Raw genomic sequence first — 25851 nt, 5'->3', positions numbered from 1 at the left:
TAATAATCTTTATTATTGTCGCAAGTAGGCTTACATTAACACTGCAATGAAGTTATTGTGAAAATTCCCTTGTCGCCACACGCACAGCACGTCTTTCGGGACTTGAAGGAGGAAACCCACGCAGGCACGGAGAACGTGCAGACTCCACACAGACAGTGACCCAAGCTGGGAATTGAACCTGGGACCCTGGCACTGTGAAGCAACAGAGATAAGCTTTCACCAAACCAAAGTTTATTTTCCTTTTCGGGAAAACCAGGGTGAGGGTTAAAAAGTAGAGGATTGGGAACAATTACTGGAAACTGCTTTTATCATATCCCAAGCACATTTCCTGCTGATTCCTGGCCATTGTGTGCTGAAGGAAGTACAAGCACCCACTTTAATGGTATTCACTCTAAAAGCCTGTGTTAACATTAAGAATTGAATACACATCAAGTGTAATAAGCTATTGTGGTGACTGCAGGTGGCTGTACACACTTAAAATACGTCCTTTCTTCTTGGTTTTTACAAAGCTTAGCATTGTACAATTTAAAACTCTTGTCAGTATCCCATCTCACTCCCAAATCCCACTTACCCATCACCCTATACTCTGGAAACTACATTGGCTCCCAGTCCAGTAACACCTCAATTTTAAATTTCACAGCCTCACATTCAAATTCTTCCAAGGCCTCACACCTTGATTTCCATCACTCCTCCCTTGGCCATGCCTTCACTTGCCTTGGCCGGAAGCTCCGAATTCCCCTTCCTCAGCCTCTCAATCTCTTTCCTCCTTTTAAGACACTCCTTAACCTACCCTCATGTTTTTATTTCAGGTGAGAATTTGATCAGATTACATTTTCCATGTTAACAACACTATACAACGGCAATTGTACTTTCAAAGGTAAATCAGTGAATTGGAATGTGTGTCTTAAGGGCACAAGACGTTAACAAGTTTATGGCCTTGCATTATATGTTGTCACATACAGCAATGCAAGTCACTCCAGAAAGCATTAAAAATTTTGTGGGAGTGCCACAAAGTCCAACATTGCAATTAGTATAATACTTATAGAGAACTTTTAAGGTAATGAAACATCCTATAAGACCGTAAGGTATGGAAACGGGGGTAGGCCCTTCAGCCTGCTCCGCCATTCAATAGGATCATGGCTGATCAGACATTCCTTATATCCACTTCCCTGCCCTTTCCCAGTAACCCTTGATTACTTTCCCAAGCCACTTCCCAGGAATATCATAAAACAGGCACGCCACCAAACCAGATAAGGAGATAGGTCCGGTGACCAAAAGCTTGGTCAAAGAGGTAGGATTGAAGGAGTGTCTTAAAGAAGGGAAGTGCGGTTGAGGTTTGTGAAGGGTATCTCAGAGCTTCGGGCCCAGAAACTGAAGGCATGGCCACTGATGGTGCAGTGATTAAGATTGGGGATGCTCAAGAAGCTAGAATCAGAGAAGCACAGAGAGGGTTGTGGGATTGGAGAAGATTCCAGAAATAGGGAGGGGTGAGACCATGGAGGGAATTACAAACGAAGATGAGAATTTTAAAATCAAGACATTGCTTGACCGGGAGTCAATGTAGGTCAGTGAGCACAGGGGTGATAGGGGACTTGCTGCGTGTTAAGACCGAGCAGCAGAGTTTTGGATGATCTCGGGTTTATGGAGGGTAGAATGTGGGAGAACAATCAGGAGCCCAGAAGCCAGTAATGCAACAATTGTAGTGCCTTGTGATCTGAAACCTCAGACATATCTATCTTCAAGTGCCTTGCCAACTCTTCAAAAGAGAACGGAGTCAATGCCTGATAAGGCAAAGGAAGATACAAATGTCTGAGCTGCTGTATTTCACAGCATGTGAACCAGTAACAGTTACAATCACATTCACTTAGTTCAGTTGGTAAGCCTCCATCGCCCTGGTGAGAATATTCTACACACATGTATTAACGCAGAGACTGAAAACCTACACCTATCAAGTGTATGTACTTCTCCAAAGAGGGGGAACAAAAAAACTCTGCCGACAACATTTTGAAGAAGCAAATTTAAGATTGTCAACTAATGGAACAAACGGATAATGGGGAAGAAACCGCTACTCAGTGGTGAGAATGTGGAATTCACAACCCATGGAATATTTGACGTGAATAGCATAGATGCAATTAATATGTCTCCAGATACATATATGAGAGAGAAAGAAACAGAAGAATATGTTGATGGAGTTAAAGGGGGGTGGGAGACGGTTTGCATGAAGCATAAACAATAGCTTTGATTGGCTGGGCCAAATGGCCTGTTCCACTGCTGTAAATGGGCTGGTTTAGCTCAGTGGGCTAACACAGCTGGTTTGTAATGCAGGACAAGGCCAGAAGCGCGGGTTCAATACCCGTACCAGCTTACCCGAACAGGCGCCAGAATGTGGCGACTAGGGGTTTTTCACAGCAACTTCAAACATCCAATCAGTTGCCACATGGAACGCCTTGTGGAATACGCCAGAGTAAATCTATGGCCTGGCAACCAACACCACCATCATTTATATAATGCCTTTAATATCATAAAACATCTCAAGGTGCTTTACAGGAATATTTTGCAAGGAGTTCTGCACTTAGACGACATTTTCTTTGAGACATAAGTAAAAGGAAACACTACTGTTGACCTCAAACTTTCGCCAGGAATTTATCTTAGTAAAAGTTATAAACCTTCCCTCTCCAGTACTTGGCTGATGGCTCAGCAGGTTAGGGCAGGAAGCAACTGAGCCACACAGACTGCGAAAGACCGCAGTATCAATCTGTGGTTGGTGCCAGTTAACCAGACAGTGGCGACTGGTGACTGTTTGGAAAGAGAGAGAATTGGACGTTGTTCTGATTCATGTCCATAGAGCCAATAATCACCGTCCAGGCTCAAACAAGGACAATTACCCAGGTGAAGTTATTGGAGAAATGATAGTATAGGATCAGAAAAGCAAAGAAAAGTCATGGAGATACAGCAGCAAATTAAATCAGTTTAGTCAGTGCAAGAGAACAGTCCCATAGTGAAAATGTTCAGCGCTAGCAACGTGATACCAGAGGCAGCTGGAAGAAAAGCTAACAATGCCTGTTCGTGCTTTTCTCATTCAACTGGGAGACATTAGTCAATGTTTCAGCAGTTGTTTAAGTGAAACACAAACCCTTCCTCATAGGGCTTGCTGTAGTGCTCAGAGCTTCAATGGCGTGCTTCCCTCTCTCCACAATCAATCCTTTCACAGAACGCCCACCTGAAAAAATATTTTGTTCTACAAGCATATCAGCATAAAGATCAACAACTGCTCATTTCCTACATTGTTCTCTCATCCTTTATTCAACTTCCTCCACAGCCTCGCCTTCAATTACTGCAACCCTGTCCAGTTCTCCAGCCCTCACATATCTGCACTCATCGGATTCTGGCCTCTTCCTAGCCGCTATTTTTCGCTTCATCATTGGTGGCCACGGCCCCAATCACTGTCCTTGTGGAGTTTGCACATTCTCCCCGTGTCTGCGTGGGTCTCACCCCCATTACAAATGTGCAGGGTAGGTGGATTGACCGCGCTAAATTGTCCCTTAACTGGAAAAATTAAAATAAAAATAAAAATTGGTGGCCATACTTCAGCTGCCCAGACCATAGGCACAGGACTTCCTTCCCCAAGTCATTCTGCTTCTGTACCTCGCTCCGCTCCTTTAAGACATCCTTAAAAGCTAACTCTTTGACCAAGCTTTAAGTCATCTGTCCTTATGTTTCCCAAGTAGTTGTGTGAACTAGTAACTGAAGAACACTTTGGAATGTTTTGTTGTGTTAGAGGCACTGACTGTGTGAATGCAAATTGTTGCATGTTTTGTTTGAACAGCCATCAAGTGTGCATCAAGTCTTCCAATACGTTGCATTTCCAGCGAATCAGAATCTCGATCTATCCTGCCCAGCACCTCATAGCAGCCAGCTCCAGAATAGTGGTGGCACATATCCTCCAGGCCACATCGAGTCATACCTTAAGTCACAGAAAGATGGTCAGCACGGTAGCACAGTGGTTAGCACTCCTGCCTCATGGCGTTGAGGTCCCAGGTTCAATCCCGGCTCTGGGTCACTGTCTGTGTGGAGTTTGCCCATTCTCCCCGTGTCTGCGTGGGTTTCACCCCCACAACCCAAAGATGAGCAGGATAAGTGGATTGGCCACGCTAAATTGCCCCTTAATTGGAAAAAATGAATTTCATCACCCAATGTAGATGGAACATTTGCCCCTAAAGTCCCTTTAGGCTGCATTAATGGAAAAAGAGCTTTGCAAGCAAGCTGATCCCACGTGTCAGGGGGCTGTGTTAGAAGGATAGATTCATGAAAGCTGGGCTTTTGAGTCTGCAGAACACCCACCTGAAGACTGAATTTTGGAGGTACTTGAGACGGCGATGTGAATGGAAAAGTAAATCTAAAACATGTCCAAACTCAAGAATAGTGTGTGCAAAGGGGAAATAAATGGTAGTTCTGCTGACTAATTAAAATGGGGTTGAAGTGCTTTGTGATTTTGTGAGTCTCGTTACATCCCAGAGGAAGAATCACTATCTTGCTGTAGCTGTCATCTTTGGACAAAGGACTGTCTAGTATTGAGGTTGTTTAAATTGGCATGAATTAAATTGCGGACTCCCTTTTCCATCGATGTCCTCCCAACTCTACCAAAATGGCAACTCCTTGCTGAATTTGAAAATTACGTAGGTTAAAATTAAACACCACAAGTTCCCTCCAAGCCACACACCATCCCAACTTGGAACTATAATCGCCGTTCCTTTACTGTCATTGGGTCAAAATCCTAGAACTTCCTTTCTAACAGCTCTGTGGGTGTAGTCACACCATATACACTGCAGCATAGATCATCATAGAATTTACAGTGCAGAAGGAGGCCATTCAGCCCATCGAGTCTGCACCGGCTCTTGGAAAGAGCACCCTACCGAGGCCCACACCACCCTATCCCCATAACCCAGTAACCCCACTCAACCAACCCTAAGGCCAAGCAGCAGCTCATAAGGTAGCTCATCAACACCGTCTCAAGTTCAGTTGAGAATGGGCAATAAATCCGTGGTCAGCACTGCTGTCTCACGGCACCGAGGACCCGGGTTCCATCCCGGCCCCGGATCACTGTTCGTGTGGAGTTTGCACATTCTCCCCATGTCTGCGTTGGTCTCACTCCCCACAACCCAAAAAGATGTGCAGATAGGTGGATTGGTCATGCTAAATTGCCACTTAATTGGGAAAAAAATTGAGTACTTTAAATTTATAAAAAGTAAAGAAAAAGAGTATGGGCAATAAATGCTAGCCTACCCGGCGACCGCCGCATCCTATGAATTATTATTATTATCTTTTTAAAGTGATGTTATGGGGGGGGCACGGTGGTTAGTTATCACTGCTGCCTCACAGCACCAGGGACCCGGGTTCAATTCCAACCTTGGGTGACTGTGTGGAGTTTGCATTTTCTCCCCGTGTCTGTGTGGGTATGCTCCAGGTTTCCTCTCAGTCCAAAGATGTGCAGGTTAGGCCGATTGGCCATTCTGAATTGCCCTTTAAGTGTCCAAAGATGTGTCAGTTAGGTGGACTGGCCATTGTCAGGGCTGTGGAAAAAGTACAGGGGAGTGGGCCTACGTAGAGTGCTCTTTTGGGGGGTTGGTGGGACTCGATGGGCCAAATGGCCTCCTTCTGCACTGTCGGGAGTTCTATGAGTAGCCTATTAAGTGCAAGGGGCATGGCTTCCTATTCCTCTAACCAGAATGAAAGGTTCTGGTGGACAAGCAAGTTTGATATAAGAACGGAGACACATGAAATGTGACAAAGAATCAAGTGGGTTGCATTACAAAAAGGTTACATTAGCAATTCATGATTGTACACCTCTGCAGAAAGCTCCCTATGTGGTACTGCCTACGTGGCACCTGCTCAGTATTTTGTTAACCAAATGATTGCTACCAAGTGTAGCTGAACACCCTACAACCATTGCACTAATATAGCAGCAACACTCCACCTCGAAAGAGTGCTGAGAAATAGTTATACACCATGCAAACTGTTACAAATTTCACCAGTCCACACTAGATATTATCCTGTATTTTGCTTCATAGGTCACATCAAGATTTAAATGTTAGATGTAGTTATGCGCAGGATGTAGTTAAATGGCTATTGGCCTGGGGGTCAACAACTTGGAGGTCACCAGTATAAATGCCACCACGGCAAGTTATTCTAACAATCTCATTTTAACAAACCCAGTAACCTGTCATACGATGTGTGCTTCTGACTGACCTGTCAGTTTCTCAAGAGTAATATGGAGAGCGAGAGAAAACCATCTGCCCTGTTAGCTCTAGATGTTGATGACTAATTGATAGCTGAGAAACCAAAGTAACTACCTTAAATGGAGTGTCCCCAGCATCCGCACTTCCCAACCTCTTCCAATGTGGAAGGTCACGCCACTTGCACCATCTCTTCAGGATAAAATCAATGAAAACATTTTGCCATCAAGCTGTGACCGATATGCTGCATCCAATAATTTCCCATTGTTTTCACGAGGATATTTCCACTTGTAGGAAAAATTAGAACTCGAGGGCATAGCCTCAGACTGAAGGGACGATCCTTTAAAACTGAGATGAGGAATTTCTTCAGTCAGAGGGTGGGGGATCTGTGGAACTCTTTGCCGCAGAAGGCTGTGGAGGCCAAATCACTGGGTGTCTTTAAGACAGGGATAAGACAGAGAGTGTCTTTAAGACAGGGGCTGTTTAGCACAGGGCTAAATCGCTGGCTTTGAAAGCAGACCAAGGCAGGCCAGCAGCACGGTTCAATTCCCGTAACAGCCTCCCCGAACAGGCGCCGGAATGTGGCGACTGGGGCTTTTCACAGTAACTTCATTGAAGCCTACTTGTGACAATAAGCAATTTTCATTTCATTTCATTTCATAGATAGGCTCTTGATTATAGAATCCTGACAGCGCAGGAGGACATACAGCCCATCGAGTCTGCACCGACCATCTGGATGAGCACCCTATCTAGGCCCAACCCCCACCATATCCCTGTGACCCCACCTAGGGACAATTTAGCATGTCCAATCCACCTAACCTGCACATCTTTGGATTATGGGAGGAAACGATTATGGTAGGAAACCCACGCAGACACGGGAGGAATGTGCAAATTCCACACAGTCACCAGAGGTTGGAATCGAACCCAGGTCCCTGGCGCTTTGAGGCAGCAGTGCTAACCACTCTGCCACCGCTCTTATTAATAAGGGGATCTGGGGTTATGGAGAGAAGGCAGGAGAATGGGGATGAGAAACATATCAGCCAAGATTGAATGGCGGAGCAGACGCGATGGGCCGAATGGCCTAATTCGCCTCCTGTGTCTTATGGTCTTATTGTCTCGAAGTCAAAACATCATGGAAAAGTGCACAAACTGTTGGCTGTTTAATCAGAGTCTGATCTAAGCATCTGAATCAATGCTATAAAAGGCTTGTGCCTCAATGCATATCTGGTAAGTTGAATACTGTATAAGAATATTAACTAATATAGGTAAAGATCCCAAAATGTTACAGCAACTCAGTGTCCTGGCCAATACTTGCCCATCAATCGAGATCACGAAAAACAGTTTATCTGGGCATTTATTTAATTGTCCAGTTGCATATTCTCAATAAACATCGTTCCACCATTGATGTCTCGGTCTTAATCTCTGGAATTCCCTCCCTAAACATCGCTGACTTTACTTCTCGCTCCTTCTTGAAGACCATTATTAAAACCTACCTCTTTGACCAAGCTTTTGGTCAGCTATCCCAATATCTCCATTTATGGTTGCGTTAAATGTAGTTTGATAACAACCACGTGAAGCACCTCGGGACCTTTTACCACGTTAAAAGAGGATATATAAATGGAAGTTGTTGCTGCAGGTTTCCAATTTCATGAGGGAGAGAGGCAAAGGCAAAAAAGGAAATTTATAGGTGGTTATGCGTGTACAAAAGATTGAACGTGCAGGAGATAAATACAGGACGTCCTCAGTTAATGTCATCCCACATGACATTATTCCACATTGACATTGATCTCCAATTAATACCTGGCACTCAATGTGATGCTGCTGTTTTGCATTAACAAAGTCTTACTCCTGGACATTCCCGCATTACACCCGTGTCGAGGTAGCGAGAGCTGGGTCTCGGGAGCGGCGCTGAGCTCAGCAATCTTGGGAGGAATCAGTCACTGGAAGCAGCCCAGAGTGCACTATCCTGTAGTGGTCCCCAATGGGTTTTTTAAAGGCCGCTAGGCTGGTTAAACACGCAGCACCCTGGACAGTGTAGAAGGGTGATGTGTGCACGGTGACATCGAGAACCCTGCAAAACAGCATCTTCCTCCTGTCACGGTCTTGGTTGTCCTAAATTGTTGTGGCATAGTTCATTAATTTTACCTATAATATTTGTTCATAATCAGCCGATAAAGAGGCAGTGATTATGAAATGCTTTTTTGCTAAGAAAAGTTAAAAAAAATAAATTTAGAGTACCCAATTCTTCTTTCCCCCCAATTAAGTGGCAATTTAGCGCGGCCAATCCACGTACCCTGCACATCCTCTTGGGTTGTGGGGGTGAGACCCAGGCAGACACGGGGAGAATATGCAAAATCCACACGGACAGTGACTCGGGGGTGGGATCGAACCTGGGTCCTCGGTGTCGTGAAGCAGCAGTGCTAACCACTGCACCACCATGCCACCCTTTGCTGAGAAAAGTAACACATCAAGTGAAATAAAGAACAAAGCAAAGTACAGCACAGGAACAGTCCCTTCGGCACTCCAAGCCTGCGCCGACCATGCTGCCCGTCTAAACTAAAATCTTAAAACACTTCCGAGGTTTGTATCCCTCTATTCCCATCCTATTCATGTATTTGTCAAGATGCCCCTTAAACGTCACTATCGTCGCTGCTTCCACCACTTCCCCTGGTAGCGAGTTCCAGACACCCACTACCCTCTGTAAAAAAAAAAAAACTTACTTCGTACATCTCCTCTAAATCTTGCCCCTCGCACCTTAAACCGATGTCCCCTAGTAATTGACACCTCTACCCTGGGAAAAAGTTTCTGACTATCCACTCTGTCTATGCCCCTCATAATTTTGTGGACCTCTATCAGGTCGCCCCTCAACCTCCTTCCTTCCAGTGAGAACAAACCAAGTTTATTCAACCGCTCCTCACAGCTGATGCCCTCCATACCAGGCAACATCCTGGTAAATCTCTTCTGCACCCTCTAAAAAGCCTCCACATCCTTCTGGTAGTGTGGCTACCAGAATTGAACACTAAATATCAAGTGTGGTCTAACTAAGGTTCTATACAGCTGCAACATGACTTGCCAATTTTTATACTCAATGCCCCGGCCAATGAAGGCAAGCATGCTGTATGCCTTCTTGACTACCTTCTTCACCTGTGTTGCCCCTTTCAGTGACCTGTGGACCTGTACACCAAGATCTCTCTGACTGTCAATACTCTTGAGGGTTCTACCATTCACTGTATAATCCCTACCTGTATTAGTATTAGACCTTCCAAAATGCATTACCTCACATTTGTCCGGATTAAACTCCATCTGCTATCTCGCCGCCCAAGTCTCCAAACGATCTAAATCCTGCTGTATCCTCTGACAGTCCTCATCGCTATCTACAATTCCAACAACCTGTGTCGTTCTCAAACTTACTAATCAGACCAGTTACATTTTCCTCCAAATCATTTATATATACTACGAACAGCAAAGGTCCCAGCACTGATCCCCGCGGAACACCACCAGTCACAGCCCTCCAATCAGAAAAGCAGCCTTCCATTGCTACTCTCTGCCTTCTATGACCTAGCCAGTTCTGTATCCATCTTGCCAGCTCCCCTCTGATCCTGTGTGACTTCATCTTTTGTACCAGACTGCCATGAGGGACCTTGTCAAATGCCATACTGAAGTCCATATAGACAACATCCACTGCCCTACCTGCAATCATCTTTGTGACCTCCTCGAAAAACTCTATCAAGTTAGTGAGACACGACCTCCCCTTCACAAAACCGTGCTGCCTCTCGCTAATATGACCACTTGCTTCCAAATGGGAGTAGATCCAGTCTCGAAGAATTCTCTCCAGTAATTTCCCTACCACTGACGCAAGGCTCACCGGCCTGTAGCTCCCTTGGTTATCCTTGCTACCCTTCTTAAACAGAGGAACAACATTGGCTATTCCCCAGTCCTCCGGGACATCACCTGAAGACAGTGAGGATCCAAAGATTTCTGTCAAGGCCTCAGCAATTTTCTCTCTTGCCTCCTTCAGTATTCTGGGGTAGATCCCATCAGGCCCTGGGGGCTTATCCACCTTAATATTTTTCAAGACGCCCAACACCTCATCTTTTTGGATCTCAATGTGACCCAGGCTATCTACACACCCTTCTCCAGACTCAACATCCACCAATTCCTTCTCTTTGGTGAATACTGATGCAAAGTATTCATTTAGTACCTCACCCATTTCCTCCGGCTCCACACATCCCTCCCCTGTCCTTCAGTGGGCCAACCCTTTCCCTGGCTACCCTCTTGCTTTTTATGTACGTGTAAAAAGCCTTGGGATTTTCCTTAACCCTATTTGCCAATGACTACTCGTGACCCCTTTTAGCCCTCCTGACTCCTTGCTTAAGTTCCTTCCTACTTTCCTTATATTCCACACAGGCTTGGTCTGTTCCCAGCCTTCTAGCCCTGACAAATGCCTCCTTTTTCTTTTGACGAGGCCTACAATATCTCTCGTTATCCAAGGATCCCGAAATTTGCCATATTTATCCTTTTTCCTCACAGGAACATGCCGGTCCTGAATTCCTTTCAACTGACATTTAAAGCCTCCCACATGTCAGATGTTGATTTACCCTCAAACATCCGCCCCCAATCTATGTTCTTCAGTTCCCGCCTAATATTGTTATAATTAGTCTTCTCCCAATTTAGCACATTCACCCTAGGACCACTCTTATCCTTGTCCACCAGCACTTTAAAACTTACTGAATTGTGGTCACTGTTCCTGAAATGGTCCCCTACTGAAACGTCTACCACCTGGCCAGGCTCATTCCCCAATACCAGGTCCAGTACAGCCTCTTCCCTAGTTGGACTATCTACATATTGTTTTCTGAATCCCTCCTGGATGCTCCTTACAAACTCTGCCCCGTCCAAGCCCCTAGCACTAAGTGAGTCCCAGTCAATATTGGGGAAGTTGAAGTCTCCCATCACAACAACCCTGTTGCTTTTACTCCTTTACAAAATCTGTCTACCTATCTGCTCCTCTATCTCCCGCTGGCTGTTGGGAGGCCTGTAGTATACCCCCAACATTGTGACTGCACCCTTCTTATTCCTGATCTCTACCCATATAGCCTCGCTGCCCTCTGAGGTGTCCTCCTGCAGTACAGCGGTTATATTCTCCCTAACCAGTGGCTCAACTCCTCCACCCCTTTTACATCCCCCTCTATCCCGCCTGAAACATCTAAATCCTGGAATGTTTAGCTGCCAATCCTGTCTCTAATGGCAACATCATCATAGTTCCAAGTACTAATCCAAGCTACAAGTTCATCTGCATTACCCGTTATACTTCTTGCATTAAAATATACGCACTTCAGGCCACCAGTCGCTGTTTTCAGCAACATCGCCCTGTCTGCTCTTCCTCAAGAGCCATAGTGGCCCTATTTCCTAGTTCTCCCTCAATTTTTTCACCTTCTGACCTATTGCTCCGGTACCCACCACCCTGCCAAATGAGATATTATAAAGCACTCTTAAATAGGTGAATGCGCAGTGGATATCGCTGGAGCTTTGACTTGTCAACAACAATGGTGAGAACAATTATTAAAAACACTGATAAAAGAATAGTTGAACTGGCAACTCCTTTGACTGCTGTTAGAGTAACAAATAATCAGATGTGGAAACACTGCTAACTATTTTGATTGAACATCAAACTCATCAACGCATGCGTCTTAGTTTAATCTTATTTAACAAACGACAAGGTGTTCGTATGATGATCGTAAGAAAGGCTATGGTGAAAATTCAAACACAGAACCATTTGACACTAGTCATGGGCAGTGTGCAAGGTATAGCTAACTTGCGTAAGTTGTCTCTGCCTCGCTATTGGAAAGGAAAGTGCTGAGAACACAAGCCCGCTGTACACAGAGCTTTGTATTTCTGGTTGGTTTGCTTTCGGTCCACACACAACTTCTGATGTGACAGCTGAGGCCTTGGCAATCCTGTTGCTGATTTCAGCATCAAGGGAAATATTGCTGGTAATTGTTGATCTGAGGTATGTGACGCTGTTAATGACCTCCAGAATGAGGTTATCAACATTGATGCAAGGTGGAGCCTCTATGCCTTGGCCAATAATATCCTGATGCTGATCATCATTCTACCCTACTCGCAGGCCCGGGAGAACTACCCTACCAGCTGTTGCAAGTGAACTTCAGTGTGGGATGCTAGCATGGCGGAATCAACAAACAGCAACCCACAGACTAGGACATTGTACACTGGTCTTGGCATGCAGTCATACCAAGGTGAACAGGTCTGGCATGCAGGTAGACATTATCAGTCGCCGAAAGCATACAATAGCAGCGCTGGGAAAAATCGTCACAGGGAGTTGGCATTCAGATGCAGATTTATCCTACTGCCGCTGAACTTGAAAGCCTCCAATGATGCTCCATTGTCACTGATGAAACTGTGCATGTTCTTGTGGCAGCAGTGCTAACCACTGTGCCACCGTGCTGCCCCTTCCATACAATACTTAACAAGGAGTTCCCTCGGTAATTGTTAGTTATTGTGATCCCCTTTGTTTCCGTACACGGTGACTATTTTTGCATCACGCCTGTTGTGAGAAACAAATCTTTTCTTCCAGAAGAAATATGCTCATGGTGGTGCTGCAGTGGTGCCAGGTTTTCACTTTTGATAATTTTGGGTGGAATACCATCATTTCCTAGGGCTTTATACTGTTAAGACAATCCATGGCCTTGTTGAGCTCTATTATGGTGGGCTTGCAGGGTTTCAACCTGTATTGAATGGCACAGTGCCGAGCAGTCTGCTGGGACTTGATTCAGGTAGCTCTGCAATTGTGTTTGCTTTTGTTCATGAGGATTCTCCTCTTGGTTGCAGTAACTGGCTCCATTGGAGTCCAATAAGCCTCTAACCAATTAACATTCCCCTGAGCTCTCTGCCCATGCACACAGTACAGTTATAGATAGTGTTGAGCAGATGATCCGATATTGACCCCAGACAAGAGCCTGATCGGGGATGCTGATGAACTTCTGGATCCTTTCTGGGTCAGTGGTATGGCAAATGTTGATCCAAGGATGACCTTTCTTCTTGAAGCGTTCAACACTTTCTTGAAGCGGTAGACACTTTCTTGAAGCGGTAGACACTTTCTTGAAGCGGTAGACACTTTCTTGAAGCGGTAGACACTTTCTTGAAGCGGTAGACACTTTCTTGAAGCGGTAGACACTTTCTTGAAGCGGTAAACACTTTCTTGAAGCGGTAGACACTTTCTTGAAGCGCTAGAGTTTCCCTGGCTGAAGCCGGCCTTGCTACGCACCAGGAAATGGTGTCAATCAGTGCCACGAGAGCTAGTTGTAATGAGGACACTGTTACGGTTGCTGATGGTGTGATCTAGCTGGTGCCAGTGACATGATCTTGGGTGTATCCAGGACATTTTGAAGTAGTTGTTTGTTACACAGAGTCCATGGCAGCAGCATAGCTCCAGAAATCTCTGTCCACTTCCATTAATCATGCCAATTCCCTGGAGATTGGCCAAGCTGTGTTGTCGGTATCCAGCATTGTCCAGGCTGTGTTGGCAATACCTACCTTTGTGATGACGTCCCCCAGAAGGAACAGTCCCTCAATACTGGGAATTCTGATGGCAGTGTCAAGTACCTCATCAACTGGGGTGGAGGCGAGTGTCGGGCAGAGATGCGCGAGGTTAATTGGGCCTGTGGTTCTTGAAAAGTGTAGCCTCTTGTGATGGATTCAATAATGGAGTGTATTTGTTGCTGCAAAACCTAGTTTATGCTCAAGTGTTGCCACGTGGGTTTTCCCCTGTCAGAAGAACACGTTGTGGTTTCTCTTCAAGGGATCCACTTTGAGTGAGCCTGGTTTCTTACAGCACAGCAATGTCTGCGTTGAACTTTGTAGGTTCTTTCTCGATCACCGCTGCCTTGACTACATCACCTAGAAGATTATAGGTAAGGCCAGGAGACATGGTCCTTATGTTACAGCTTGTGATGCACCAGACTGATGCCTTCATTGTTGAGTTTGTCTTTTCTGGTGCATAGACAAGCATCATGCCCGTCGAGGGGACGGCTCCCTAATCTCCAAACACCATTTAAAGTGAACAGGCCGTGGTGGAACAACAGCTCGAGATGGGCAGTAGTTATCCAATGAGATGCAAATCTCTCCCACCATCGGAAGTAACTCATGGCAGTCATGCTCCATTAACTCATTACGAAGTCTTACAACACCAGGTTAAAGTCCAACAGGTTTGTTTCGATGTCACTAGCTTTTGGAGCGCTGCTCCTTCCTCAGGTGAAGGAGCTCCTTCCACAGCTCCTTCCTTCACCTGAGAAAGGAGCAGCGCTCCGAAAGCTAGTGACATCGAAACAAACCTGTTGGACTTTAACCTGGTGTTGTAAGACTTCGTACTGTGCTCACCCCAGTCCAACACCGGCATCTCCACACCATTAACTCATGGCAGTCATGCTCCATACCAGTGAGAGCTTATAACTGCCGACTGTTTCTTCCCATGTTGTATCAGCTCCACTGCCTCAGACACATATTGGGCATCTCCTGGCAACGCAGACACATATTGGGCATCTCCTGGCAACGCAGACACATATTGGGCATCTCCTGGCAACGCAGACACATATTGTGCATCTCCTGGCAACGCAGACACATATTGGGTATTTCCTGGCAACTCAGACACATATTGGGCATCTCCTGGCAACACAAGAGTGCTGAAAATGGAAGTATGGCAGAGGGCAGGGATCTCTAGCATTTTTGCCCTCGAGTCAGCAGCGACTCCATTGACTGGGTGAGTTGAATGGATGACAGCTGCATTCCTAAACCCATGATCTGGGGTCAGCTTGCACACGGCCAATAGGTTGCCCATGTCTGAGATACAATATGTCTGCAAGGGAGACTTCAAGTTGTCTTGGATCAGAGTCGATGCATGGGAAGCCCTTGCCGCTGATTAGTTTTTAAAAATTCATTTATGGGATGTGGGCATCGCTGGTTAGGCCCGCATTTTTTGCCCATCCCTAGTTGCCCTTCAGAAGGTGGTGGTGAGTTGCCTTCTTGAACCACTGTGGTCCCTGAGATGTAGGTATCCACTGTGCTGTTAGGGAGGGAGTTCCAGGATGTTGACCCAGTGACAGTGAAGGAATGGAGATATATTTCCAAGTCAGGGTGGTGAGTGATTTGGAGGAGAACCTCCAGGTGGTGGGGTTCCCAGGTATCTGCTGCTCTTGTGCTTCTAGATGGTAGTGGTCATGTGTTTGGAAGGTGCTGCGTAAGGAACCGTGGCAAATTCCTGCAGTGCATCTTGTAGATGGTACACACGGCTGCCACGGTTTGTCAGTAGTGGAGGAACTGTGGAAGGGGAGCAATCAAGCTGGCTGCTTTGTTCTGGATGGTGTCGAGCTTCAAGTGTTGTTGGAGCTGCATTCCTCCAGGCAAGTGGAGAGCATTCCATTGCACTCTTGACTTCTGCCTTGCACCTTTGACCTGCTCTGGTAACCACAGTATTAATATGACTAGTCCAGTTTAGTTTCTGATCATTGGTAACCCTCAGGATGTTGATTGTGGGGGATTCAGCGATGGTAATGCCACTGAATGTCATGGGGTAATGTAGGAGATGATCATTGCCTGGCACTTGCGTGGCGTGAATGTAACTTGCCAGTTGTCAGCCCAAACCTGGAATTGTCCAGGTCTTGCTGTATTTGGACACGGACTGCTTCATTATCTGAGGAGTCGCGAATGATGCTGAACATTGTGCAGTCATCCGCAAACATCCACACTTCTGACCAAATGATGGAAGGAAGGTCGTTGATGAAGCAGCTAAAGATTGTTGGGCCGAGGACATTACCCGGAGGAACTCTTGCAGTGATGTCCTGGATCTGAGATGATTGACCTCCAACCATCACAAACATCTTCCTTTGTGGCGGGTACGACTTCAACCAGAGAGTTTTTCCCCTATTCCCATTGACTCCAGTTTAGCTAGGGCTCCTTGATGCCACGCTCAGTCAAATGCTGCCTTGATGTCAAGGGCAGTCGCTCTCACCTCACCTGTGGCATTCAGCTCTTTTGTCCATGTTTGAACCAAAGCTTTAATGAGGTCAGGAGCTGAGTGACCCTGGCTTAAGCGCTGCATGATAGCAATGTTGATGACTCCTTCCATCACTTTGCTCATGATGGCCAGTAGAACTGATATGGCAGTAACATGGTTGAGTTGGATTTGTTCTGTTTGTGCACAGAACACACCTGGGCAATTTTCCACATTGCCGGGCAGATGGCAATATTGTAGCTGTACGAGAACAGCATAGGTAGGGGTACAGCGAGTTCTGGATCAGTACTATTGCTGGAATATTGTCAGGGCCCCATAGCCATTGCAGTGTCCAGTGCCTTCAGCCGTTTCTTGATATCACGTGGAGTGAATCGAATTGGCTGAAGACTGACATCTGTGATGCTGGGGACCACGAGGAGACTGAGAAGGATCATCCATTTAAAAAAAATAAATTTAGAGTGCCCAATTCTAATTTTTTTCCAATTAAGGGGCAATTTAGCAAGGCCAATCTACCTACCCTGCGCATCATGGCGTTGTGGGGGCGAGATCCACGCAGACATGGGCAGAATGGGCAAACTCTGCACGGACATGACCCCGGACCACGTTCGAACCAGGGTCCTCGGCGCCGTGAGGTAGCAATGCTAGCCACTGTGCCGCCTCTAGATGGATCACCAACTCAACACTTCTGGCTGAAGATTGCTGCGAATGTTTCAGCCTTGTTGTTTGCACAGATGTGCTGGGCTCCTCCATCATTGAGGATGGAGACATTTGTGGAGCCTCCTCCTCCACTAAGTTGCTTAATTGTCCACTACCATTCATGGCTGGATGTGGCAGGACTACAGAGCTTAGATCGGATGCATTTGTTGTGGAATCGCTTAGCTCTGCTGCTTATACTGTTTAGTACAAAGTAGTCCTGTGTTGTAGCTTCACCAGGTCGACACCTCATTTTTCAATATGCCTGATGTTGCACCTGGCATGCTCTCCTGCACTCTTCATTGAACCAGGGTTGATCTCCTGGCTTGGTGTTAATGGTAAAGTGGGGGATATGCCAGGCCATGAGGTTACAGATTGTGGTTGAGCACAATTCTGCTGCTGCTGATGGCCCATGGTGCTTCATCGATGTCCAGTCTTGAGTTGCTAGATCTGTTCGAAGTCTATCCCATCTAGCATGGCGGTAATGGTACACAACACGATGGAGGGTATCCTCAATGTGAAGGCAGGACTTTGTCTCCACAAGGACTGTGTGGTGGTCACTCCTACTAATACAGTCATGGACAGATGAATCTGCAGCAGGCAGATTGGTGGGGATGAGGTAAAGTGTGTCTGTCCTTCTTGTTGGGTTCCTCACCACCTGCTGCAGTCCCAGTCTAGCAGCTCTGTCCTCTAGGACCCGGCCAGCTCGGTCTGTGGTGGTACTACCGAGCTGCTCTTGGTGACGGGCACTGAAGTCTTCCACCTAGAGTACTTTCTGCACCCTGTCACCCTCAAAGCTTCCTCCAAGTGGTGTTCAACATGGAGGAGTACGGATTCATCAGCTGATGGTGGCCGGTATGTGGTAATCAGCAGGAGGTTTCTTTGTCCATGTTCAAGCTGAAACCATGAGACTTCATTGGGTCGCGAGTTGATCTTGAGGACTCTCAGAGCAATTCCCTCCCAGCTATTTTCCACTGTGCCGCCACCTCTGCTGGGTCTGTCTTGCCGGTGAGACAGGACATACCCAAGAATGGAGATAGTGGTGTCTGGGACATAGTCATACTCACAGAATCATACCTTACAGACAATGTCAGGCTGTTGCTCGACAGTTCTCCCAATTTTGACACAAGCCTCAAGGTGTTAGTAAGGATGACTCTGCAGGGTCTGCCGGCGTGCCTGTGTCGATGTCCGGTGGTGCGTTCAGGCTAATTCCTTTTTTGCATTTTGTAGCAGTTGAATACAACTGAGCGGCATGCTAGGCCATTTCAGAGGGCTGGGTCAAAGAGTCAACCACATTGCTGTGGGTCTGGAGTCACATGTAGGCCAGACCAGGTAAGGATGGCAGATTTCCTTCCCTAAAGGACATTAGTGAACCAAATGGGTTTTTACGACAATCAACAATGGTTTCATGGTCACCATAGACTTTTAATTCCAGATATTTTATTGAGTTTAAATTCCACTCCTGCCGTGGTGGGAATTGTACCGGGATCCCCAGATCATTACCCTGGGTCTCTGGATTACTAGTCCAACGACAACATCACTACTCCACCGCCTCCAGTACCTGGAGACAAGCAGTCAGGAATTACATGGAAAAAGCAGAGAACAAAATAAATGGCCAGATGGCAGAAGAGAGACTACCAGAAGGAACAATGATTAGTTGATCTCAGGCTAGCGATATTCATGTGCCAGCTGTGGCAGAGGTTGCCACTCACCAATCGGCCTCGACAGTCACAACAGACAATGTTGCGTCTAAGATTGGGTGGGCGTGGGAACCTTGCCAGTGCCGATGATAAAGCAACTGATTCCTTAACTAAAACATGAAGTGAAATCATGGAGGAGGGTGGAAATATTCCTCAACGAGTGTTTAATATTCCCCACTTGCCTGGATGAGTGCAGCTCCAATAACACTCAAGAAACTCGATACCATCCAGGACAAAGCAGCCCCGCTTGATTGCTCCCCCTCCCACACACATTCAAACCCTCCATCACCGACGAAGTGGCAGCCGTGTCTCCCATCTACAAGATGCACTGCAGGAACCCGTTCCTTAGACAGCACCTTCCAAACCCACGACCACTACCATCTAGAAGGACAAGAGCAGCAGATACCTGGGAACCCCAACACCTGGAGGTTCCCCTCCAAGTCACTCACCACCCTGACTTGGAAATATGTCGGTCGTTCCTTCACTGTCGCTGGGGAACTCCCTCCTGAACAGCACAGTGGGTGTGTCTACACCTGCAGCGGTTCAAGAAAGCAACTCACCACCACCTCACGAAGGGCAACTGGGGATGGGCAATAAATGCTGGTCTAACCAGCGATGTCTACATCCCATAAATGATTTTTTTTTTTTTTTTAAATTAAAAATGTGGATGAGACTGGCTTATTCTGGAAAAGGATGCCTTCCAGTACATTTCAAAAGGTGAAAAGAGAATGCCGGGGGTAAAGCAGAACGGGACATTGTTGCCTGTTGGGAGCGTAGCAGGTGATTTTAAACCGAAGCCGATTCTTGTTTATCCCAAACACCCAGCACAATGAAGGGTTATTCAAGGAACAAGCTACCTGTTGTGTGGAGGGCTATCAAGATGACATGGATAACCCAGCAATTGAGGATTGGTTTACATCCTACATCTGTCAAACTGCCGCAGGCTATTGTTCAGTAAATGATCTTGCCAACAAAACTTTTCTCCTGCTGGACAATGCTGAACGTCACCGTGAACGTTCTTCCACCTAACACCACCTTCATGTTTCAGCCTATGGATCAAAGGGCAATTGCAACCTTTGAGGCCGATTCCCATCCAAGAGGTTTTGGACAGACCATCAGAGAAACTGAAGGCGAAGATGCCTCTATCCTAAAGTAATTTTAGAAGAATCACAACATCGGTAAGGCCATTGATAACATCCCTGTGGCATGCAATGAAGTTACCTCATCCAATAAGAATGGTGTGCTGGGGAAGTGTGGCTAGATTGCAATAGAGTCAAAGGTTATGTAGAGCCTATTGAGAAAGTCAAGGGATGATCCTAGAAATGGTGAAGCAAATGGACTGGATCAGATAAAGGCCGAAGACTGTTTGTCTCCTGTGTAGAGGCTTTGTCTACAAGGACCAGAAAGAAATGGAAGCGGGCCGTGGGGGGGGGGGGGGGGGGGGGGGGATGAGCAATAGGGACAACCAACCAAGTCATTGCTCAAAATCACTCAAGAGATCGAAGAGACAATGACCATCTTTGATCAAGAAGAGCAAGACAGAAAGCATTGTTCAAGAGTGAACAGAAAGATTAACAATGCAGTCAAATGCTATAGGGAGTTCTATAGGAGGAAAAAATGCAAAATTGCAGCTGTTACTGGAAAGATTATTGAAAAGCCACACTGCAAAGAACCCTTCAAAGGATGCTGCAGTCTTAGTAATAGTCCAGGAAAAAAAACCTTCCAACAACCCTCCAAAATATCTTCCCAACCTCCAACAAAACCCACCTCCACTCATCCATTCCCCAAAATGGCTTCACAGCTTGGTGAATATCTAAACTCTCTTTTCTTAACTTTATTACGTCATTTATTGATGTTTTATACATTTTCTTAACTTTAAAGCATTAATGTGCATGTTGGTATGGAAAGATATATACCAAAAGCCTCGCCCAAGAAACGAGCACAGGGCAGTAGAGCGGAGCTGCTGATTGGCTGTTGTGGGGGAAATGTCATAGAATTTACAGTGCAGAAGGAGGCCATTCGGCCCATCGAGTCTGCACCGGCTCTTGGAAAGAGCATACGTCCGTGTGCTCACCCTAACTTGAAGGTGTACCTGAGCAAGAGGCCCTAGCTGTTCAAGTGAAGACAAGCATCCAGCAGAGGGCAGTAGAGCGGAGCTGCTGATTGGCTGTTGCGGGGGAAATTTGCATACGTCTGTGAGCTCACCCTAACTTGAAGGTGGTTTGTGGAGGAGCTGTTGTCAAGTGACACTTAAACCCAAAACACTTCAGTGTTTCCATCCCTCCCCCCTCCTCTAACCAAAAAAAACCAACTGCTGTAAAGATCAAGGGGAAGGCTCGAGGGCAGGTAGAAGTAGAAAGAAGTTGAACCGTGATGTCACAGCCTGCAGGTAAGAGATTGGCTGGTGACTGGTAAGTACTTTTTCTTTTATTTTCCCTCAGGTGTTATCGTGCGGGGCGCAGAGGTTGCTGAGTGAGTGCTTGCTGAGAAGGGGAGTGAATAACAGGTAAGCTCTTGCTTTCTTTTTCTTTTTTTATCTAGAGGGGATGGCAGGGAAAGTAGTGCAATGTTCCTCCTGCAGAATGTTTGAGGTGAGGGACACTGTCAGTGTCCCTGCTGATTTCATCTGTGGGAAGTGCACCCATCTCCAGCACCTCAGAAACCACGTTAGGGAACTGGAGCTGGATGAACTTCGGATCATTCGGGAGGCAGAGGTGGTCTGAGATAGAAGCGTCAGGGATGTAGTTACTACGAAGAATAAAGATAGATGGGTGACGGTGACAGGGGCTGGGAGGAAGCAGTCAGTACAGGGATCCCGTGGTCGTTCCCCTTAGTAACAAGAATACCGCTTTGGATACTGATGGGGGAGGGGGGGGGGGGGGGGACTTACCAGGGGTAAGCCATGGGGTACAGGTCTCTGACACAGAGTCTGTCCCTGTTGCTCAGAAGGGAAGGGGGAAGAGGAGTAGAGCATTAGTCATTGGAGACTCCATATTTAAGGGGATAGATAGGAGATTCCCTGGGAACGAGAGAGACTTGCAGTTGGTGTATTGCCTCCCAGGTGCCAGGATGCGTGATGTCTCGGATCGTGTTTTCGGGATCCTTAAGGGGGAGGGGGAGCAGTCCACATAGGTACCAACGACATAGGTAGGAAAAGGGATAGGGATGCAAGGCAGGAATTCAGGGAGCTAGGGTGGAAACTTAGATCTAGGACAAACAGAGTTATTATCTCTGGGTTGTTACCAGTGCCACGTGATCGCGAGACGAGGAATAGGGAGAGAGAGGAGTTGAACACGTGGCTACAGGGATGGTGCAAGGGGGAGGGTTTCAGATTTCTGGATAATTGGGGCTCATTCTGGGGTCAGTGGGACCTCTACAAACAGGATGGTCTACACCTGGACCAGAGGAGTACCAATATCCTGGGGGGGAAATTTGCTAATGCTCTTCGGGATGGTTTAAACGAGTTCAGCGGGGGCTTGGGAACCCGAATTGTAGCATACAGGAGGTTGAGAGTTGTGAGGTCATGAGTAAGGTTTCAAAGTTACAGGAGTGTACCGGCAGGCAGGAAGGTGGTTTGAAGTGTGTCTTCTTCAATGCCAGGAGCATCCGGAATAAGGTGGGTGAACTTGCAGCATGGGTTAGTACCTGGGACTTCGATGTTGTGGCCATTTTGGAGACATGGATAGAGCAGGGACAGGAATGGTTGTTGCAGGTGCCGGGGTCTAGATATTTCAGTAAGCTCAGGGAAGGTGGTAAAAGAGGGGGAGGGGTGGCATTGTTAGTCAAGGACAGTATTACGGTGGCAGATAGGACTTTTGATGAGGACTCGTCTACTGAGGTAGTATGGGCTGAGGTTCAAAACAGGAAAGGAGGTCACCCTGTTAGGGGTTTTCTATAGGCCTCTGAAAAGTTCCAGAGATGTAGAGGAAAGGATTGCAAAGATGATTCTGGATAGGAGCGAAAGCAACAGGGTAGTTGTTATGGGGGACTTTAACTTTCCAAACATTGACTGAAAACGCTATAGTTCGAGTACTTTAGATGGGTCCGTTTTTGTCCAATGTGTGCAGGAGGGTTTCCTGACACAGTATGTAGATAGGCCAACGAGAGGCAAGGCCATATTGGATTTGGTACTGGGTAATGAACCAGGACAGGTGTTAGATTTGGAGGTAGGTGAGCACTTTGGTGATAGTGACCACAATTCGATTATGTTTACTTTAGTGATGGAAAGGGATAGGTATATGCCGCAGGGCAAGAGTTATATCTGGGGGAAAGGCAATTATGATGCGATGAGGCATGACTTAGGATGCATCGGATGGAGGGGAAAACTGCAGGGGATGGGCACAATGGAAATGTGGAGCTTGTTCAAGGAACAGCTACTGCGTGTCCTTGATAAGTATGTACCTGTCAGGCAGGCAGGAAGTGGTCGAGCAAGAGAACCATGGTTTACTAAAGCAGTCGAAACACTTGTCAAGAGGAAGAAGGAGGCTTATGTAAAGATGAGACATGAAGGTTCAGTTAGGGCATTCGAGAGTTACAAGTTAGCTGGGAAGGACCTAAAGAGAGAGCTAAGAAGAGCCAGGAGGGGACATGAGAAGTCTTTGGCAGGTAGGATCAAGGATAACCCTAATGCTTTCTATAGATATGTCAGGAATAAACAAATGATTAGGGTAAGAGTAGGGCCAGTCAAGGACAGTCATGGGAAGTTGTGCTTGGAGTCCGAGGAGATAGGAGAGGTGCTAAATTAATATTTTTCATCAGTATTCACACAGGAAAAAGACAATGTTGTTGAGGAGAATACTGAGATTCAGGCTACTAGACTGGAAGGGCTTGAGGTTCATAAGGAGGAGGTGTTAGCAATTCTGGAAAGTGTTAAAATAGATAAGTCCCCTGGGCCGGATGGAATTTATCCTAGGATTCTCTGGGAAGCTAGGGAGGAGATTGCTGAGCCTTTGGCTTTGATCTTTCAGTCATCTTTGTCTACAGGAATAGTGCCAGAAGACTGGAGGATAGCAAATGTTGTCCCCTTGTTCAAGAAGGGGAGTAGAGACAACCCCGGTAACTATAGACCAGTGAGCCTTACTTCTGATGTGAGCAAAATATTGGAAAGGTTTATAAGAGACAGGATGTATAATCATCTGGAAAGGAATAATTTCATTAGAGATAGTCAACACGGTTTTGTGAAGGGTAGGTCGTGCCTCACAAACCTTATTGAGTTCTTTGAGAAGGTGACCAAACAGGTGGATGAGGGTAAAGCAGTTGATGTGCTGTATATGGATTTCAGTAAAGCGTTTGATAAGGTTCCCCACGGTAGGCTACTGCAGAAAATACGGAGGCATGGGATTCAGGGTGATTTAGCAGTTTGGATCAGAAATTGGCTAGCTGGAAGAGACAAAGGGTGGTGGTTGATGGGAAATGTTCAGACTGGAGTCCAGTTACTAGTGGTGTACCACAAGGATCTGTTTTGGGGCCACTGCTGTTTGTCATTTTTATAAATGACCTGGAGGGCGTAGAAGGATGGGTGAGTAAACTTGCAGATGACACTAAAGTCGGTGGAGTTGTGGACAGTGCAGAAGGATGTTACAAGTTACAGAGGGACATAGATAAGCTGCAGCGCTGGGCTGAGAGGTGGCAAATGGAGTTTAATGCAGAAAGGTGTGAGGTGATTCAGGAATAACAGGAAGACAGAGTACTGGGCTAATGGTAAGATTCTTGGCAGTTTGGATGAGCAGAGAGATCTCGGTGTCCATGTACATAGATCCCTGAAAGTTGCCACCCAGGTAGAGAGGGTTGTTAAGAAGGCGTACGGTGGTTAGCTTTTATTGGTAGAGGGATTATTGAGTTTCGGAGCCATGAGGTCATGTTGCAGCTGTACAAAACTCTGGTGCTGCCGCATTTGGAGTATTGCATGCAATTCTGGTCGCCGCATTATAGGAAGGATGTGGAAGCATTGGAAAGGGTGCAGAGGAGATTTACCAGAATGTTGTCTGGTATGGAGGGAAGATCTTATGAGGAAAGGCTGAGGGACTTGAGGCAGTTTTCGTTAGAGAGTAGGTTAAGAGGTGACTTAATTGAGGCATACAAGATGATCAGAGGATTGGATAGGGTGGACAGTGAGAGCAATTTTCCTCGGATGGTGATGTCTAGCACGAGGGGACATAGCTTTAAATTGAGGGGAGATAGATATCGGACAGATGTCAGAGGTAGGTTCTTTACTCAGAGAGTAGTACGGGCGTGGAATGCCCTGCCTGCAACAGTAGTGAACTCGCCAACACTAAGGGCATTCAAATGGTCATTGGATAGATGTATGGACGATAAGGGAATAGTGTAGATGGGCTTTAGACTGGTTTCACAGGTCGGCGCAACATCGAGGACCGAAGGGCCTGTACTGCGCTGTAATGTTCTATGTTCCATGTAACCCCATTCATAACATCGCGTCTATGTTTTGCATGGCGTTGCATTTTCTAGGAAACAATTAACGGCACAGAAATCAGAAACAAAGCAAGTTGGAAATAGACAAACAGCCCTTCTGCGCGTGAAGAGGAAATAGAAATTGACTAAAGCCTGGGTAATTGACGCAAGACATGAGCTTACTGCATATGGCCAACATATTCCACTCATACTACTTTAAACCAGCTGTGTTATTGAACTGCAACACGAACGGCCCAACTGAAACCTGCTCCCGAGGGTCAAGTCTAAGCTTTTACATAGTCACAGGACCTGTTCCTGTGTCACACCACCCCCAAGCAACCCCCCCCCCCCCACCCCTCAGAAAACCTCTTCAACCTGGACACTACAAGGTTACCAAAACATAAAGACCATCACAGCTAAATGTAGCTATCTTGGTCACAGGCAAACTTCTACCACGGGTAATCGGATAGTGAGGAAAAATTTCACCTTCCCCTGACCCAAGGGTTTGAGGCCAAGTGCGGCCCACTAGCTACTACCCTGGCTGACTACCAGAGTATACCAGGGATAAAACCAGAGACCTACACAGCTCAAACAGCACTATATTCTCCAAAAAGTTGGAACTTTTACAAAAGTGCCATTCAAGGTGTTAGCAGAGGCTCTGTGAGGCGTGCTCGCACTTCCGAGTTAGTTTGTAGGTTCAAGTGCCATTCCGGAGACTTGAGAAAGCAACCCAATGCAATCCTGAGGGAATGCTGCACTAGAAGATGAACTTCAGATGGAAATGTTGCTCTCT

General features: G+C 46.5%; 1 protein-coding gene across 3 annotated transcripts in view; it reads right to left on the bottom strand.

Moving 5' to 3' along the window:
- The window catches only part of garre1 (granule associated Rac and RHOG effector 1), a 210029-nt gene that overhangs the window by 80556 nt on the left and 103622 nt on the right, over positions 1 to 25851 (bottom strand). The window lies entirely within an intron of this gene.

Source organism: Scyliorhinus torazame, chromosome 10 (assembly GCF_047496885.1).
Source record: "Scyliorhinus torazame isolate Kashiwa2021f chromosome 10, sScyTor2.1, whole genome shotgun sequence".
Lineage (NCBI taxonomy): Eukaryota > Metazoa > Chordata > Chondrichthyes > Carcharhiniformes > Scyliorhinidae > Scyliorhinus > Scyliorhinus torazame.
The sequence above is the reverse complement of the archived record's forward strand: the minus strand, read 5'-3'. Positions and strand labels throughout refer to the sequence as shown.